Source organism: Glycine soja, chromosome 2 (genome assembly GCF_004193775.1).
Source record: "Glycine soja cultivar W05 chromosome 2, ASM419377v2, whole genome shotgun sequence".
Classification (NCBI taxonomy): domain Eukaryota; kingdom Viridiplantae; phylum Streptophyta; class Magnoliopsida; order Fabales; family Fabaceae; genus Glycine; species Glycine soja.
Window position 1 is genome coordinate 30,718,207 of NC_041003.1, and position 19,551 is coordinate 30,737,757.

A 19,551-nucleotide genomic window follows, 5' to 3' on the forward strand; every position below is an offset into this window, starting at 1 on the left:
AAAAGCGGGGCTCTTGCTCCTACGTACCCTCTATCGAAGAGGAAATCAGACCTACGTAGTTCTTTTTTAAGAGTGAATCAAGCGATTCTTTTTACTTGAAAGGTGATCATTTTAAGGCGTTGCACCTTAAAAATGATCCATTTACTTGGTAAGGAAAACTAAGATAATAAACTTTCAAATCCTTTTTTAGTGATTTTTTTCGTGGACGAGCTTGACTTGGCGGGTTGGTTTTAGCCTTAGTTTCATTTTAGTTATTAGTCAATTCAATTAAGAATGAGAAATCCCAAAGAGAAAATGTCCGATTGATTTTTCCGCTTCATTTTACTAAAAGGTATTTTTTTATTATTATATTATTATTTTACTTCTTTTTTGATTTCCAACGTGGTTACGGCACGACCGAACGATCGGAATTCATTTTAACAGAAATTAATGAATATTACAAATCAAATGATCGGTGGAAATTTATTTTATTTTTTGATTAGGCAAAAAATGACTTAAATAAATGACTGAAGCACGTCAAAAGGGGGTACGGAAAGTAAATGAAAACGAGAATAAAAGTACATGAAACAAATGGGGACCACCACGGGTACATAGAATGAGTTGAAAAGCTCGGTTTGGGGTACTTACCGGTTGAAGACTGAAGAAAACGAAGAACGAACGATGAATGTCGAAGAGCCTCGGAAACATTACGGAAACGTTACGGAAGCGCCTCGGCTTGGATTTTCTTCACGGAAACAATTTTCCTCAGCAATTTTAAGAGAATACGAAGTGCCAAGAAGGCTGAACCCCCTTCCTTCTTCATTCCGCCCCCTATTTATAGCAAAATAGGGGAGGAGCTTGCCACCCAGCTCGCCCAGGCGAACCATGTTGCTTCCTCCAGAAGCAACCGCCTTCTGGAGGAAGAATGTGGAAGGCCCAAGTGGGCCTGATTGCTATTTGCACCCCCTTTTTTACTACATATACCCCCTTTGCCTTTTTTGGTGATTCTTTTTCCGTAACGTTACGAAACTTTACGAATTTCGTAACGATACTTATTTTCTTTCCGTAAGGCTACGAAACCTTACGGATCATGTATTTACTCTTTTTTAGCTTTCGAAGAAGTTACGGAAACTCACGGATTACGTAACAATACTTCCTTTTGGTTTCCGCCACATTACAGAATTTCACGGATCGCGTAACCATGCTTTCTTTTGATTTTCGGCGCGTCTCGGGACTTCACATATTGTGCAACAAAGGGTGCTAAGTACTTTGAAGCGATCAATCAAAGGCTCAGCTCGCCCAGGCGAGCTAACCTGCCAATTTTTTTTTCTTTTTATTTTTTTTTTTTTAGGGGAAACATAACCATGCCCCCCCCCCCTTACAGGTTAGCGTTTGCCTACTCGAACCTACTTAAGTTAGAATCAGGCATCGATTACTTATTTAACACAAACAATAGTAATAAATACTGTGAATTCAAAGGATACTGGGCTACCTTGCAACGACTTTCTCTGCTTGTCCAGCGCCGGGAAGGGACAACGATCGATCAGTTGTGACCCTATCCCCCATTTGCATCCGTCCCTAAGTACCTGCAAGTAGGAAACAAAAAATGTGCGGCCAATCGTGACCGGGTCATCGTCTTACCTTTGTTGATTTTTGTCGTCAACTTGTCTCGACTTCTGACCATGGCCTAAGACGATTCTGCCCCTATTACCACAAGATATGCATGTGTACGTGCATGCATGAATGTTTTTAATGCAATGATTTTCTTAGTGAAGGCTGGTTAGGTTCAGTTTTAATTTAAGCGTTTGGGGCACCCCATGAACCGAGCGAAGAGGGCTCAGGTTATTACAAACTAACACAAGGTTTAAAACCAAAGTGAGGACTGAAGCCTCATCCATCTCCTCATCTTTTAAAGCAACGAGACAATTACAGCGAATGGGAATCCCTAGAGGAAACCAAGAAGAACAAAAAAACTCAAAAATAAAAGAACATGCAACGGTCCTCTCAATTGCCCTAGACTTCAAGCGTAATATCGCTTAACGACATCGGAGTTCACGGGCGAGGGTAGCTCTTCGCCATCCATGTTGGTGAGGAAGAATCTGGAAGGCCCAAGTGGGCCTAATTGCTATTTGCACCACCTTTTTTACTAAATACACCACCCTTTGCCTTTTTTGGTGATTCTTTTTCCGTAACGTTACAAAACTTTACGAATTTCGTAACGATACTTATTTTCTTTCCGTAAGGCTACGAAACCTTACGGATCATGTATTTACTCTTTTTTAGCTTTCGAAGAAGTTACGTAAACTCACGGATTGCGTAACAATACTTCCTTTTGGTTTCCGCCACATTACGGAATTTCACGGATCTCGTAACCATGCTTTCTTTTGATTTTCGGCGCGTCTCGGGACTTCACATATTGTGCAACAAAGGGTGCTAAGTACTTCGAAGCGATCAATCAAAGGTTGCATGGCATCAAGCAATAGTCCCTGGACAAAATTAGGGTATGACAGTTATGGTTTAGCATATATTCTTTGTAAGTTGTGTAAATGGAAGTTCAAGCTCTACAAGGTTAGGTCAGTGAAGTTTGGCCAGAAAGGTATCCCATACCTGAACACCTATGATGGTCGCACCATCTGTTACCCGGATTGAGGCTTCAAAAGAACTGACAGATATTGAGACCCAAAGAAAACAGGAAGCAAATGAATTTTCATTCAAATTGGAAAGCACGAGGAGAAAGTTGAAGGAGGCCATTGAAGAGATCGATGAGTCAAAGGAGCTTGAAATGAAATTGGTTGTGACAATATTAGATGTTGATTTCTTGTAGAATGAGTTAAAGTCAGTTAAGGAAATGGATAAAAGGGTTCAAGGAGATGGGAGTGCAAAGCAATTGGAAGGAAGATTCAAAAAAGGGGAGGAATCAGAAGACTCTATAGTGTTACAAACTATAACAGAAGAATTGGAGGCAGCTAGGAAAGAATTAGCTTTGGTTAGAGAATAAGGTTTGCAGTTTATGGCCTCTTTGGATGTCATAAGAAATGAGTTGAAGCATGTCACTGCTGAGACAAATAGGTTGAAGAAGAAGGAAGGGAAAGTAGACTCAACAGTTCAAAATCTCAATTTCAAGATTTTGAGAGCAAAGTCTAAATTAGAAGCTGTGTCTGCTGCTGAGGAAAAGGCCAGATCCATAGTCATGAGTTTGTCTCATACTCTTGAAAAGCTGAAGACAAAAACAGAAGAAGCAAAAAAGGAAAATGAGGATGTAAGCCAGGAGGTTGCAGCCACCAATGAGTACAGATTTTTCATCCTTAACTACGTGTGATTGTGATGTAAATTGACTCATTACCCAGAAACACAAATCAATTAAACTTCATATTTTAATTGCCAAGAGAAAAGTTAATGATTTTAAGTTTTAATTTGATAATTTATTTATTTTAATTTAATTTTCTAACTTAGACTTATATATCTCAATTGTCTTGCCATTGAAATACTATTAAATTTCATCATTTATTTGATAGAATCCATCTCATAATTTTTTTTGAATAATCCTACTAAATATTTAGTTGATTTACCTTTTATTATCTTTTTCCTTTTCTTCCTATTAGTAAAAACTAAAAACAAAGTTGTCTAAAAGAAAGAGGATGAAAGGTATGGTGCATAAAACCCCAAACTCAAATATCTTTTCCCCCCCTTTCCATCAATATTGAAATTGAAACTGTTCTAAACTAGAGTTAAGGTTCAATTTGTATTATAGAACACCTGAGTCCAAAAAAGGCATAACCAACTCATGTAGCAAAGTATTGACCAAGGTCAACACCCACTCGGGTGTACGACTCCTATAATATTAGTATATTTGGATGCAAGTAAATTGAAAGACACGCAACCATGAATTGAATCCAGATACACACTACATAGGTGAACAATGAATTATCCTTCAAAAAGCAACTACAGAATATAAAATATACACTACATATTTAAGAAACAACATAAACTATCAGCCTTGTTTACTTTGTGAATTGCTCATCGATATCCTTTAGTAGGGGATTTCTTCATTTTCACTAGAACACTCACAGTTTGGACGAATATATGAACAAGGTTCGGAGATTTTATGAGCTCTTTATCAAAATAGCATGATAATTAAGGCCTAACTTCCCTATTATTCATACTAATCAATATCTTTTTAATTGTCAACTTGTGTTTCAAGATAGCATGACATCACAATTGCAATTCTCACCAACAAAATCATTAGCACAGAAAAGCATACAAAAATATCAAGGAAATGTATCTTCATCACCTCGTACCTCGATCAAGTCGTACCTCAGTATATGCAAGATTACGTCTAGCAAGTCTAGCAAAGCGACTGATGACGTAGCAAACAAACCTCGTACCTCGATCAACTGACCACTAAAACCCAATCAAATGTATCTTCTAGCCATAGAGTTCCTGGGAAACAAAAGATTAGAAGGATCTTAGATTACTAATTGTATGATACAAGTATTTGCAAGACACAAAATTTTCATGACAAGCCACCAACCCCATACAGATTATTATTGGTAGGTAGGTATCCTACAAATAAAAAGCCCCACATGTCCTATAACGGATTATCATGGAAGGAAGGCTTAGCTGAGGCTTCATCTTGGTTCAAGGTATCCTACAAATAATTCCTTATCATGGATTATCAGCAACATTTAATCAAATTGGTTCTTTGAGACAGTATTACGATAGTGAGGATAAGAAAGCCATTTGATAACAACATTTCAAACAGTGCAAGACAACCTCACAGGATTGAAAAGCAAATTAAATTGTTTCATTTAGATGGAGACACTGTTGAGATACTAGAGTTAACAGTTCATAAGTGTCATACCCTAATTTCGTTCGGGGATTATTATTTGATGATATACAACCTTTGATTGGCCGCTTCGAGATACTTGGCACCCTTTGTTGCACAATATGTGAAGTCCCGAGACGTGCCAAAAATCAAAAGGAAGCAGGCTTACGCAATCCGTGAAAATTCCGTAATGTGACAGAAATCGAAAGGAGGTGTTTTTCGCAATCCATGAGTTTTCGTAACTTCTTCGAAAGCTAAAAAAGAGTAAATACATAATCCGTAAGGATTCGTAACCTTGCGGAAGGAAAATAAGTATCGTTACGAAATTTGTAAAGTTTCGTAACGTTACAGAAAAAGAATTACCAAAAAAGGTAAAGGGGTGCATTTAGTAAAAAGGGGGGTACAAATAGCAATCAGGCCCACTTGGGCCTTCCAGATTCTTCCTCCAGAAGGTTGTTGCTTCTGGAGGAAGCAACCTTGCTCGCCTGGGCGAGCTGGGTGGCAAGCTCCTCCCCTATTTTGCTATAAATGGGGGGAGGAGTGAAGAGAGAAGGAGTTCAGCCTTCTTGGCACTTCTTATTCTCTCGAAATTGCTGAGGAAAATTGTTTCCGTGAAGAAAATCCAAGTCGAGGCACTTCCGTAACGTTTCCATGAGTAATTACGCGAAGATTTTCAACCGTTCTTCAACATTCATCATTCGTTCTTCGTTTTCTTCAGTCTTCAACTGGTAAGTACCCCAAACCGAGCTTTTCAATTCATTCTATGTACCCGTGGTGGTCCACATTTTGTTTCATGTATTTTTATTCTCGTTTTCATTCGCTTTCTATACCCTCTTTTGACGTGCTTCAGTCATTTATTTAAGTCATTTCTCGCCTAATCAAAAAATAAAATAAATTTCCACTGATCATTTGAATTGTATCATCCGTTAATTTCGATTAAAATGAATTCCGACCGTTCGATCGTGCCGTAACCACGTTGGAAATAAAAAAAGAAGTAAAATAATAATATAATAATAAAAAATATCTTTTAGTAAAATGAAGCGAAAAAATCAATTGGACGTTTTCTCTTTGGGATTTCTCATTCTTAATTGGATTGACTAATAACTAAAGTGAAACTAAGGCTAAAATCAACTCGCCTAGTCATGCTCGTCCACAAAAAATAGGGTTTGAAAGTTTATCATTTCAGTTTCTTACCAAGTAAAAAGGATCATTTTTAAGGTCCAACGCCTTAAAAATGATCACAAATTCAAGTAAAAAGAATCGCTTGATTCACTCTTAAGAAAGACTTACGTAGGTCTGATTTCCTCTCCAAAGGAGGATACGTAGGAGCAAAAGCCCCGCTTTTGTCAACCTCAAAAAAAAAAAGAAATAAAAGTTAAGGCAATACAATTTCCACAATTCTAAAAAATAGGTTGTTGTCCATTGAGACAAACGTGAGAGGTGTTAATACCTTCCTCAAGCGTAAATACAACTCCCGAACTTAGAATTTTCATTTTTGACCGGTTTCCTCCGGTTTTTCTGACGTTTCCCACAAATAAACGTTGGTGGCGACTCCGTGCATCTTTTCCTCCTTTGGAAAGCGCACACGTGAGCCTCGCCTCGCTCGCCCGCAAAAGGGTACGTTGCGACAATAAGCAAATTAATTTTAAAATATGAGAGGGAGTAATCACACAAACACTTATGAGTTAAATTATTCAGGTTTACTAATTCAATTTCAACAATTACTTTTCATTTGTCCTGCTGAAGAGTTGAAAGATCCTTGGTTTCTTTTGCAGGCCAAAGTAAAGCCACAACATTCAGAGAAGAGCAACAACAAATCTCATATGAATTTGATACCAAGTTGCATGCAGTTCCTGTAGTAAACCCTACAACTCCAGCCACAACAAATTTATTTCCTACACTAAACCCAACAACAATTTCTCAAGCACCTGGCTCAACAGGACAAACCACACCCACAACCGCATACATGAACCCTACAAACCCTTACATAAACCCCACAACACCAAAAACAAGCCCTACAAACCCATACTTGTCTTCCTTTCATTTGCCTCTTTCAAAAAGGTCATATAGGCTTTTACCTTCTAGGTCTTTCAAAAGTGAAAAATCCAACAAAAACAAAGCACAATGACCAACAAATCAAGTGAGATAGTGACTCCTCAAAGCTCAGAACACAGAACAATAAAAGGAAAAGTAGTACATTGTTACATTTGCCATGGTGCTAGACGCATTACAACACACACCTGCCTACCTACCCATTAGGCATTCAAAGGACACAAATCAATCTGAATTACCTCACTGAAAATGACACCTTGCGAGCACGAGTGAGCACCCCAAACGGAATGCAAAGTCAGCACCCCAAACAACCCACGGCAATGATGACAAACCAACTCCTTCGAGCTACCACGACTTCCACAAACCAACTCCTTGCAACACACACAAACAAACATCCTTGCAATGAGCACAAGTTCCCCAAACAAACAAACAAAGAAGAAGAAGAAGAAGAAGAAGAAGAAGAAGAAGACAACAGAGCCTAAGGTCGCGAAGAAGAAAAACAAATTGTACCTAGGTAACGTGGATAAGCCGTACAAACAAGCCGAAGAACCTATACTCACGGTTGCAAAGAAGAAGCGAAGACGAAGCAGAAGAGAAGAACAGAGCGCGAGGAAAGGTGTAGGGCTCGGGTTCTGAAATTTTAAAATATATTGAAAACTGATGTTAACCCAACGATGTTAACATATCATAAGTTAACATCGGTTTTTTAAAAAACCGATGTTAATCAAAAGACATAACATCGGTTTTCCAAAAAACCGATGTTATCGTATCATATGTTAACATCGATTTTTCGAAAACCGATATTAACTACTCCTATTAACATCGGTTTTTAAAAAACCGATGTTAACGTCTTTTGATTAACATCGGTTTTCGGAAAAACCGATGTTAATGAATATATATTATTTACATTTATGCCACTGTGTTTAAATTAACATCGGTTTTGTCCAAAACCGATGTTAATCTGTCGATGTTAAAACTGCTTTTTGTAGTAGTGATCAGTGTTTCCTCATTGATGGTTGAACAATAGAGCAAGGCATGGGAAAGATTAATCGTATAAGTCAGGCTAGAGATGAAATCTTATGATTTTGAAGGGTGCTGCATTCAACTTGTGTTGGTCATAGTTAATTCTACACATCAAACCAAATAATGTAAGTACCAAATCAGAAAAATAATTAGTCCTTGCAAACATCGGTAGTAGAGGAAAATACTGCACCATGCACAACACAGTTCAGAGATCACTTGCTGGTGATATTGCTAACATAATGGTTTGCGTTCAGGACCTAACATCTTAGAATGCTCTAGATTGAGGTACATTGTTTGCTAATTTAATATCTATAGGATTAAATATATTTGTTAGTCATAAAAAAATCACTAGCCATAGATTTTTATTCTAATTGAATGACAGATCATAGGTTTTTAGTCCCTAAAAAATAGTCATCTTTTGTTCCTTAAAAAATAATTTGTTTCCTTTTGGTTCATCATTTATGAAAATGTGTTAAATGTAGTATTTCTGTTTCAAAATAATTTTTCTTATATCCATAAATGAGAGACATGATACACATTTCTGGTTCAACATTAATTTTTAAAAAGGCTAGATGATATCATTTTTCTTTTGAAGTGATATTTGATTGTTTTCATTTGAGGTCCTCGCTTGGTTAACACGTTTTTCAGGCAAAAGTAATTTACGCTTTAAGCAAACATCTGCTGCATTTTGTAAGCTACCTTGTTGTTTTTCCATTCTTGTATAAAAATATCACATTATACTTAGTAATAGCATAAATAATACAATAATTCCATTAGCAATAAGCTTATGACTATTAAATCAAACATAGGCAATGTTCATAATGAAACACATGTTTAGGAGAATTCAAAGCTTGATGTGGAATCCAAAATTCATTTGCCTTGCTTTTGATTTAGTGTTAGTAAATGTAGACAAGTACAAATTAGTAGTGTTTCTTACATTTGACATGTGTTAAATAAATCAGAAAAATAAGATAGTTTAAGTGTTTTTTAATCTCAGCAACAGTGGCATATAAACAATCCTGCAAAAGAGGTTTAATAGTCAGAAAAACTAAGTTTGAAAAACTAAGAACATTTTGGAAAAAATAAAGATGAAAAAATAGACTGAAACAGATCAGATTAAGAAAAACTAAGAACATTTTAGAATCCATGAACAAGTTATTCACATTGTTGGTGTTGTGCAAATTAACCCAAGACCTCCAAGAGGCTCCTTTGGTTGCTGAAACCAAAGAACAGGCTCTCTAACTTGATGATGTCGCACAATCCTATGAATCTCAATTCCCTTTTTGTCAAAACCCATTAAATATAACATACGTTAAAAAAATTGAACGAATAATATCTCATTTATTTTTTGTTGAATGACTGTACAAGCATTTCCTTTCACTAGAGGTTTCGAGAAAACCCGAAACATTACTAAAAAATTTCAACATAATTCTTTCTCGTAAACTACCAACGAATCAAGGTATGGAATATCTTTGAGAATCACAAATTCCCCCATGCTCTCAGTTGAATCATGTGATTCTTTACTTTTTTTTGTGACTTTCACGATAATTTTTCTTTTTTTCCCTTCAATGAAGCGCCAAAACCTTTAGGTTGAATGCCTCATTTAACAACTTGTGTGGGTTTCTTGCTTCTAGGCTTTTTCACTATCTTTATGTTCAATAAATCTTTCGGACCGCATGGCTTTCTTGGCTATCTTGAGCCCATTGCTTAATATTCAATTCTTTCTTTTTCTCTTTAACTTAGATGAATGATTGAGTTTCTTTTATGTGTTGAACAAATGGCCTCAACAACTTAAGAAAGAGGGTCAATTAATTTCCCACTAATAAACTTTTAACCCCTTCCTAAATGATAGGCTCAGAATACAGAAGAACAAGCAGCAATCAATTTAAAACATGTAAGACAGAATTGATTGCAATAACATAAATGAGATAAGGGAAGAGAGAAATACAAACTAGATTTATACTGGTTCGGCCACTTCTCGTGCCTACGTCCAGTCCATAAGCAACCCACTTGAGATTTTCCACTATCTTTGTAAAAATCCTTTTTACAACTTCTAAACACCCAAGGAATCCCTTTCCCAAAACTCACAATTCAAGAGACAACTAGTCTCTTGATTACAATTGACTTTTTGAGAAGAACAGAAAAATTTCTCTCCTTTAGAGCGGATAATACAATTTGAAGTTCCTGGATGAACTCTTAATAGATTTGCAAGTGTTTGCCCAAGTGTTGAGAGAGCATTTGACAATGAAATTCTCTTGGAATATATCTCTTGCTTTTTGAAATCAGACACACACACATATATAGATAGGCCCTTCGTGCCTTTTCAAAATGGTTTGAAGAGATGTGTCTTTCCAAAAAGTTTTTTCTAAATTTTTTCAGTGGTAATCAATTACAAATTTATGGTAATCGATTACACAGTTATATCTTGAAAGGTCATGACTTTTGAATTTGAATTTCAAGAGTTTCGTTGCTAGTAATTGATTACAAACATCTGGTAATCGATTACAGGTTCAAAATTCAAATTTGAAACCCTGTTTAATAACTATTTTTTAAAATTGTCTTCTGGTAATCGATTACACTGCCTGGTAATCGATTACCAGAGCCTTGAATATCTTGGAAACACTTTATTTTGAGGCAAGACTTGATCGGTTTTGTTTGTTGAAGCAACCTTGTATTAATCTTGAAGCAATGTTTATCCTTTGAAGCAACCTTGTTTGATTCTTCTTCTTTGGCATCATCAAAATCATGTATTCATACATTCACATTCTCCCCTTTTTGATGATAACAATCATTATCAAGTGATTTCTTTTCGACATCATAAAAAAATGCATGATTCACATTATTCCCTTTTTTTATGATGACACTCATTATCAAGCAAATTCTTCTTCTTAACATCATCAAAACTTGCATGATTTACATTATGAATATAAGAATAGTTTGTGAAAACATATAAAGTTTTCAATTTTGATAAAGAAAATTATTCAATTCAATTATGAGAAAAAAAAAACTATACACAATATAAAAAGTTTTATAGAGTCATTCAATCATAAAACACATTATGATAAATTTGTTAACTTTTAAAATAATTATCTTAAAGTAATTCAACCAATTATTTGTGATTATAATGTAAATCTATTTTACTCCTTCAACGAAATTTACCATTGTCAGCTTGATTTAAAATTCACATAAAATCCATCTTATCTTTTCTAAAGCAAATTCAACCAGACAATTTTTTCATTTATTTGAATCTTACTTTTTTTTTTCTTTGAAGAAGATATAAAATAAATAATAAAGCATATTAAAAAAATTAAATATCTTAAATTAATTCAAACAATTATTTGTGATTACACTATAAATCTATTTTACTCCTTCAAAAAAATTCACCATTGTTAGTTTGGTTTAAAATTCACATAAAATCTATCTTATTTTTTCTAAAGCAAATTCAACCGAACATTTTTATTTATTTATTTGAATCTTACTTTTTTTTGTTTGAAGAAGATATAAAATAAATAATAAAAATAATAAAAAAATGAAAATATCAAATACTTATCATAGCTAATAGTAGTATTATAACTCTCTTTAAATTCCCTAAAAAAACTCTTTTTTATATAAAAAAACTCTTTTTAAATATAGAAATTAAAAATAAATGTAGATAATATAGTTTTTTTTTTGCTTATTCTCATATTTACTAACTGACATAGTGACAACATAATCCAAGATATTAAAAAAAAAAAAACCCAAGATGATATTTTATTATAACCAGATAGATTTTAAAAAAAGAATAAATAAATTGGAATTATATACCCCCTTCTTTTCCTGTGAACATCCCCTTGGTGTTGATATTCTCATCATATACCTTGATTCATATATAGTTGTGGGTAAAAAGGTAAAAGAAAAAGAAGAAATGGTGACGGTGAATCTGGGAATGCTTCATTACTTACTGGACCACATATACGGCGCGTTGATGCACCGCAGCAGGATAAGCACGCCATTCTTTTCTCGCGGGTGGGGCGGCACGAAGCTAGAGATGCTGGAGAAGATGATTGGGCCGCTTTGGTGCGGCCCATTTGGAGAACCGTCTGGGAGACCGGAACGGCTTCCTTGAGAGAAGGGGTGTTCTGAACCCCTTGTGATTACCAACTGCTCGCTGAATTGCCCCCGAGAGCCACATGGCGAGGGTCGCGTTCCTCGTGCCGAAATGCGTGGCCCCTCATAGGATGGCATGCGTGCTTCATCTTGCAGGTACCCTACACCTTAAACCTGAAAACGTAAACCCCAAACATTGTTGATGTTGTTGTACTCGTTTGACATAATACTGAATTTGAAAAGTTATAAGTTTGTTGAATGAATGACTTACGACTTGATGATTTGTATTTGCTTGGCATGTATATGAAACTTTGGTCTTTAACTGAGCTGTATGGTATGGTGTCTAGTTATCTGTGTAGCTGACCTCACCTGGTGGAATAAGGTTTTTATTGCTGTATTGGGATTGGATATGTATTTGATACCGTTTTTCTCCTCATGTATGTATCCGGGAAGTTGATGGTGTTAAACACCACCAAAAGCTTTCTAAAGTGAGGGTTGTAGTTTAGAGAATAAAGTGTCCTTATAAGTATTGATTAGAAAATCAACAGTCAAAATTTTTGAAAATATCAAATACATAGTAACAAAATCTAAAGAATGAATGAATGAGGAAGAAAGTAGTGAAATAATCAAATAGGATAAGTTTAGAAGTGTTCCTTCAATTCCTTTTCATTTAACAATTTAAGCCTATATGACCTTTTTCAATTTTTTCTTGAGAATTGGTGAAAGAAAAGTTGAAAAGAAAAACAATGAATTGTTGAATTGTGTGATTCGTATCAATGATACAAAATTGCACGGATTCATTCATTTATATATTATAAGATACAAAATCATTTAAGATTCATCCTATGATATGAATTGGTAGGTAGCTGAATTGTATTGAATTGTGAAACGCAAGATTCTGAGAACTATGTTTTACACTATTATCCAATCATGGATTGCCATGTAATTGAAAGTTGTAGATTTTGTATAATTTCTTTAAATCATATGTAGGATGATATTTAATTGGTTGACAATATAAAACCTTTAGACATCGTGTATAAAAATCAAACTCTATTATTATTAGTAGTAGTATTAATAGTAGTAGTATTTTGTTGCCAATGAGTATGAGACATAGAAGCCTAGTTTCCTGTGAACTGGACAGGGAAGGTGTCACCTTTAGGAGGCAATGAGAGTGACATTATTTTTGTTCGTGGGCAATATACCACTATGATGACAACAGTTTATAATTTCTAGTTTGTTTTCAGTGATGTCCAAGAAATGTACTCAAAGTTTGAATTTGCACAATTGCAATTTTATATTTGTTGTGTTTTTATAAATTTTGTGTACATTTGTATGTATTTGTCATGCGTGTATTGTGTTTTATATATTTTAAGAATAGTTGTATTATTGTATTAGATTTGTATTGTATCCAATGTGTTTATTGCATCTATGAATTATAGGTGCCAAGTGAGGTTTTGGTTTATTGGGGCCTACAAATTTGGTTTGTAAGGCCCAATCTTGAATTTAGAGCAGTGGTGTATTGGTTGCGATGTCTTCATGTAGTTAGTTCCTCTGTTGGGATTGTGATTTTCTGGACAATTGGACCATTTCTGTATATCTAACGGTAAGTGGAATGGAGTTGAATGGGATAGAACAAAGATCTCATTCAATTGTTTAGATATTTTTATGATGGATAGGAAAGAAAAATATTTCTTTCATCCCATACCTGCTGAATTGGAAGGGAAGAAAAATAGGGCAATTGGATGAAATGAATTGAAATGCATTTCATCAGGTTCTATTCCATTTCATCTGAATTTAAATAATCCAAACAATAGAACCCAATATTATTCTGTTAAGAAGAGAGTGAGAGAAACAAAGCTATTTTGAATATAACTTTCTGGGTTAATCTTCCACCCAGCAGATTGATTTATTTATAATTAGAATGATTACATGGATAATAAATAACTAATTCTGTTTTCAAGAGAACAATTAAAATATCACAACTTCCTAAGATACATTGAACCCAGCTAACTATTAACTAAGCTACTTGAAAGGAAATTATCATTAAATGCTCCTCTTTCCAACATATTCCAATCTCCTTCATTTCATCCCTTGTTATGCTCAGGATTAAGATATAATCTGCTGCTACTTTTCTTGAGTTGCAAAGAGCAAACAGAGATTGGAGGTTCACAGTTCTAATCTCATCCACATGGTGACTGGGGTAGACAAAATGTGAGAAAGAAAAAAAAAAACAGGTGAGAAAATTATAAAAGAATAGCCTTCATTTAATTTGTTTTTGTTGAAAAAAATGACAGGATTGTGTTTTGAGTTCACTTAGTTTTCCTGTTTAGGTTGCATACGAGTTGAAACCACTTGTACGATAACATTTGTGGGTGAAATTGCAGAGTTGTTTTTCAAACTGTACATGGCTTGTTTCATGTTGACCTTAATATTTGAAAGAAATAGCAAAGGATGGAAGACGCATGGTGAGTGGTGTCTACTCTTATTTAAGGAGAAATCTCATCTAAAGGAAATTTGTCTCTAAATTTTAGTAGGTTAAGATCACAATGCACTTTAATTAAATCAATGGTGGGATACATCATACATCTTTACTTATTTACTTTAGAGGCAAACTCACTTAAAGGAGCCTTAACCCTTATTTTAACATTCTGTTTTGCCCTCTCCCCTGAACAAATGATAGAATCTATATTTAACCTACTAGTTTTGAACCTCCATTTTTTCCCTGTCTTATAATACTCCTCACAAAGCCCAGCTTATCATGCAATTAATGTTAATCTGATGGATTGCTTTTAATAGGGTTTTAAATTACAGTTGTGGTTTCATTACATATTGATACTGGGTTGATGTGGGCCAATGTGATTTGCGAATTGTAAGCACCCTGTGATACAATTGTAGCAGCCACTGCCACCATATGCTATTAAAGCCCTGTTTATTAGCATTAGATTAATCTGGTTTAGGATGTTACATTAAATTCATACGTGGCTCTTGTCCAGCAAAGCATCTTGTCATAGAATTTTACACTTGGGAAAAATATTCAGCAATCATGAGTTTGGGAAATGCTACTATGTTTTCTGGAATTACAGGAAAACTATGAATGATCCATTCCTTTGTTTATGTTGCTTTTACTGATACAGCTTTTGGGTTTATGTTATTGATTGTTTGAGAACTACTTTCACACAAAACCAAAAGATTAAGCTTCTCACCAGGTGTGATTATGTCTTCTGCAATTCCTCATTTGGTTTAAAAAGTTCTTTTTTTCCTGTTTATCTGCAGGAACTGGGGATCACACATTTGAAAGGAGATTGCGTCTTGGTGGACCATTGTTAAAGGAAAATATCGCAACCATGGTACTTGAGAGGTCAGGGTCAAATTCTGTATGTTCTTATTCTGAAACCAAAAGCGGTTTTTTTCTCCCTTTTCTTTTCAAGTATTCATTTAATATAAGCTATTTATCCATGATATACTTGCAAATACAGTCCCTTCTATGGACAAAGACATCCAATGCTGCAGCGTGGTGCAAAACTTTTGTGTTAGTGACTTGCTTCTATTAGGAAGAGCAACCATTGAAGAGTCACGTGGCCTTTTACACTGGATGTACTCTGAGGCAGGTTTTAGCAAGATGGGGATTTGTGGACTTAGTATGGGTAGGACACATTCTAAATTCTTGTTAGAACTCCAAATATTTGATGTGATTTTTCCTCTTTAACTGATCATGCTGCAGTATTTTTCAATTTTAATATACCATGAGAAAAACTAGTGTTTGCTTGAACTAAGTCTCAATTTAGACTTTTAGATGTCAAAAACACTGATCGATCACCCTATCAGTGGGAACTGGTAAGTCGATAACCAAACAAATTAGTTTTTAACTTTTAGAACCATGTGGCTTCTCTGATCATATAACTTAATTTATATATTATTAATAAACTCAGGAGGAGTACATGCTGCAATGGTTGGATCACTTCACCCAACGCCTGTTGCAACCTTCCCTTTTCTGTCCCCACATTCTGCTGCTGTGGCATTCCGTGAGGGGATTTTGAAGTATGGAACTGCCTGGGAGGCACTGAGAGGGGATCTTGCAACTCAGAAGGCTGAAATGACTCTTGAGGAAGTGAGAGAGCGGCTACGAAATGTATTATCTCTAACAGAAGTGACATGTTTTCCAATTCCCAAAATCCCCAATGCTGTTATTTTTGTTTCTGCCACTGTAAGTTTCAGATCCCAATATCCCCAATGCTGTTTTTGTTTCTGCCACTGTAAGTTCCAGATCCCAATATCCCCTTGTGAATATGCATTGAGTCATACTATGAATTGGCTTCAAATATTTGTTTGTTTGCATTACTTTTCCATTTTGATGGTTTTTTGGACACTTGTGATGATTTGTTGTCAAACTGGAGAGCTTATTGAAATAGGCTGAAAACAGCTTATGTAGGCTATAAATAAGCTCAAAGCTTAAGTGGTGTCAACAACTCACAACAAAAGATTATAGGGAGGGAATCAAAAGTGGGTGTGCTGGTTAAATCTATATGCACTGTCAACTGCTGGACATCATGAAACACCTCATTCAGGCTCATAATAACAAGATTAAGACTCATAATAACAATATCAAGTAGGGAATAAGGGTGATCTCGACTTGGATTCTGTCTAGTCGAGATCACCCTTATTCCCTACTTGATATTGTTATGATGAGTCCAAATGTGGCTGAAGTCCTAGATATGGTCATGAAATATGCTGTGTTTCATGATATCCAACCGTTGACAATGCATATAGATTTAACCGGAACAGCCAGGTTTGATTCTGTCTTCAATCCATTGCTGTGACTGTGAATCATTGACACCCCTTAAGCTTTGTTCTGTGTATGACCTGTATGTGATAGTATGTCCAAAATCTATGTACTTGCCTGCATTAAAAAGTCTGCATCTCGAATGTATCAGTTTTACTGCAACTCATAATGACTTTGTTGAGCCCTTCTCAAACTGTCATGCGTTACATACTTTGTACCTTCCAAATTGTTCTTTGCATAATAAGGCACAAGGCCTCTGCATTTCTAATTCTACCCTTTCCAGTTTGAAAATACAGTTACAATATATTTGCTGAAATCAGTCAAATCAAACAAACACTTATGTATAAATTGTTTCTATAACTGAAAAGGAAATAGGGTAAAACTATTTTCATATAAGTTGTAAGTTGTTTTCATAAGTTATTATGTAGAGCTTATTGAAATAAACTGAAAACAGCTTATGGACATATCATAAACTATTTTTCATAAGCTCTCCCAAACACTTGCACAAGTACTTGTGTTATAAGTCTAAATAAGCTATACATAAGCTCAAACACACTCTTAATCCCATGTCCCCTTTTACTTCTCTTGTGGATGTTTCAAGTATTTATGTTGTGAAAAGAAGGTTTTGGGCACTTACTCTTAAACCCTTGTTAACATTGGCTGCAGGATGATGGATACATCCCGAAACACTCGGTCCTTGAACTTCAGAAAGCCTGGCCAGGTTCTGAGGTGAGATGGGTCACAGGTGGGCATGTCTCTTCTTTCTGCCCCATGGTGAATTCAGAAGGGCTATTGTTGAAGGCCTTAATTGATTACCGTGGAAGGAGTCTCCATTGTGACAGGGACATTGCACAGGCACAAGAGATTGTTTTGCAAATTGTGAAGATATTGTTTTTCCAATTGTAGTGATACTTGTCGCCTCTGTTGTTTACCTAATATGTTGGTTGATTCCTGTGGCCCTTCGTCAAAAGAAAAAATAAAGAGGGGGTTGTAAAATGTAGATCAGTTCTATTCATGTTGTTATCAACAAATGCACATTAAAGTTTGATTAATCTCTAAGCTAATTGTTTTTTTTTTCCTTTTCACATACGTAAAAGGGGCAGTAGATTATTTGTTATGGATGGCATTTTTACAAATTATCATATGTGCATGAATTTTATGCTTTTGCTGATGAGATATCTCGTACAAGTATTGATCCACGACAATGTTAGGCACTTGACAGAATTCCCCCATTGTTCAACGTCCAACTATTTTTTGTGTTCCTGGATGTCGTCGTTTTACTCTTAATAGTTAAATCACGTAGAGGGTGGAGTGTGGAGTGGATGAAAAAATTATACCATTGTTTGGTTTATAAAAATAAGGATGAGAGGATGGAAGAATAGAAGGCAACAAATGGATCTCATCGATTCCACTATTTAGTTCTTTTTTCTTCCTCCTCAATTTGGGGTGCAGAGGATGGAATCCAAATTTATTAATTTATAAAATATTTAATTTAATCTTATTTTTGTATAATCGTCCACTCTTCACTTGTTCCAAGTTTTTCTTCTCTCCCGTTTTTTGGGTACTTTGCTTCACATTCGTGCCTTGAACAGTTGAACTTTCTCCTTTCTCTTGCTGTTAGTACAGTACATTTTCCCAATGTTACTTCACGTTATAATCTGGTTTGGAAGGTGTTGGATTTGTTCTCTTGGGATTTACATGCATTCTTTAATTAATTTTTTCAGCCGTGTGATTTGGCAATGGTGAGATTAACATGTGATATTGTCAGTACCGACATGAAGTGCACATTGCAGCTTTTGCACTAATTTGAAACAAAAAATAAAGGGGGGCTTGAAATAGTAGTCACAAGGAAATTTCCAAACTAATTTTATTTTGTGCAAGAAATAATAATTGGTGTTTTCTTCCACCTTCGACATTTTTTAAAGATGTAGTAGGGGCGTCAGCCATGAACTTGAGAACACCAATAAGCAAAGGTATAATACAGAGAATAAGGTCATAATTCGAGTAATACGAAACATTGAAAAGTTATAATTTATTCTATTCTGTTTTTTTCCCAAACGATGAAGTAATATATTTGCTATTTTAATAAAAATTACCCAAATAATTCAATGGTATTTTAGATCCATTTCATTTTAATCCATTCCGCTCCATTATATTATGATCCATTCTGTTCCATTTACCACCAATTCAAACTTTAATCTTGTGTTTGGATCAAGAATTTTAAAATTTCAAAGAATTTGAAATGCTTAAAATTTGAATTACTTTAATTTTAATTTTCTTCATTTTTCAAATGTTTTGTTTGGATTAATCAATTTAAATTTCTTCCATTTTAAATTATTTGTTTGGATAGAGCAATTCAATTTCCTTCATATACAAAATTTTAATTTCATATTTTAAATAGATGAAATTTTAATATTAAACTTTATAGAAAATAAACACAATCTAATTTTAAAATATTAATTAAAAAATATTCTCAATTTTTAATAATTTATAAATATAAAATATTGATAATTTTAACAAGGATTATTTTGTCTGACCACAAACAGTGATGTTTTTAAAACGACATCAACCAAAGTTATTTTTCGATCGACATCAAATAGGTTTTTTTTTGTCAAAGTATGACAGGAATATTTGTCAGCTGACGTCAGTCGGGGTTATTTTTTGGTTAACGTTGGTTGAGTTTATTTTTCAGCCGATGTTGGCTAGGGTTTGTTTGACCGACATCTGCTAGGGTCTTTTCAAACGACATTGATCAAGACTATTATTAGCCAACGTCGGCCTAAAAAATCCTAACAGGTGGTGACAA

At 34.9% G+C, this 19,551-nt stretch overlaps 1 pseudogene; it reads left to right on the plus strand.

Moving 5' to 3' along the window:
• Positions 1-11,705: 11,705 nt before the first annotated feature.
• LOC114392401 lies at positions 11,706-17,850 on the plus strand (annotated as a pseudogene).
• The last annotated feature ends 1,701 nt before the right edge of the window (positions 17,851-19,551 follow it).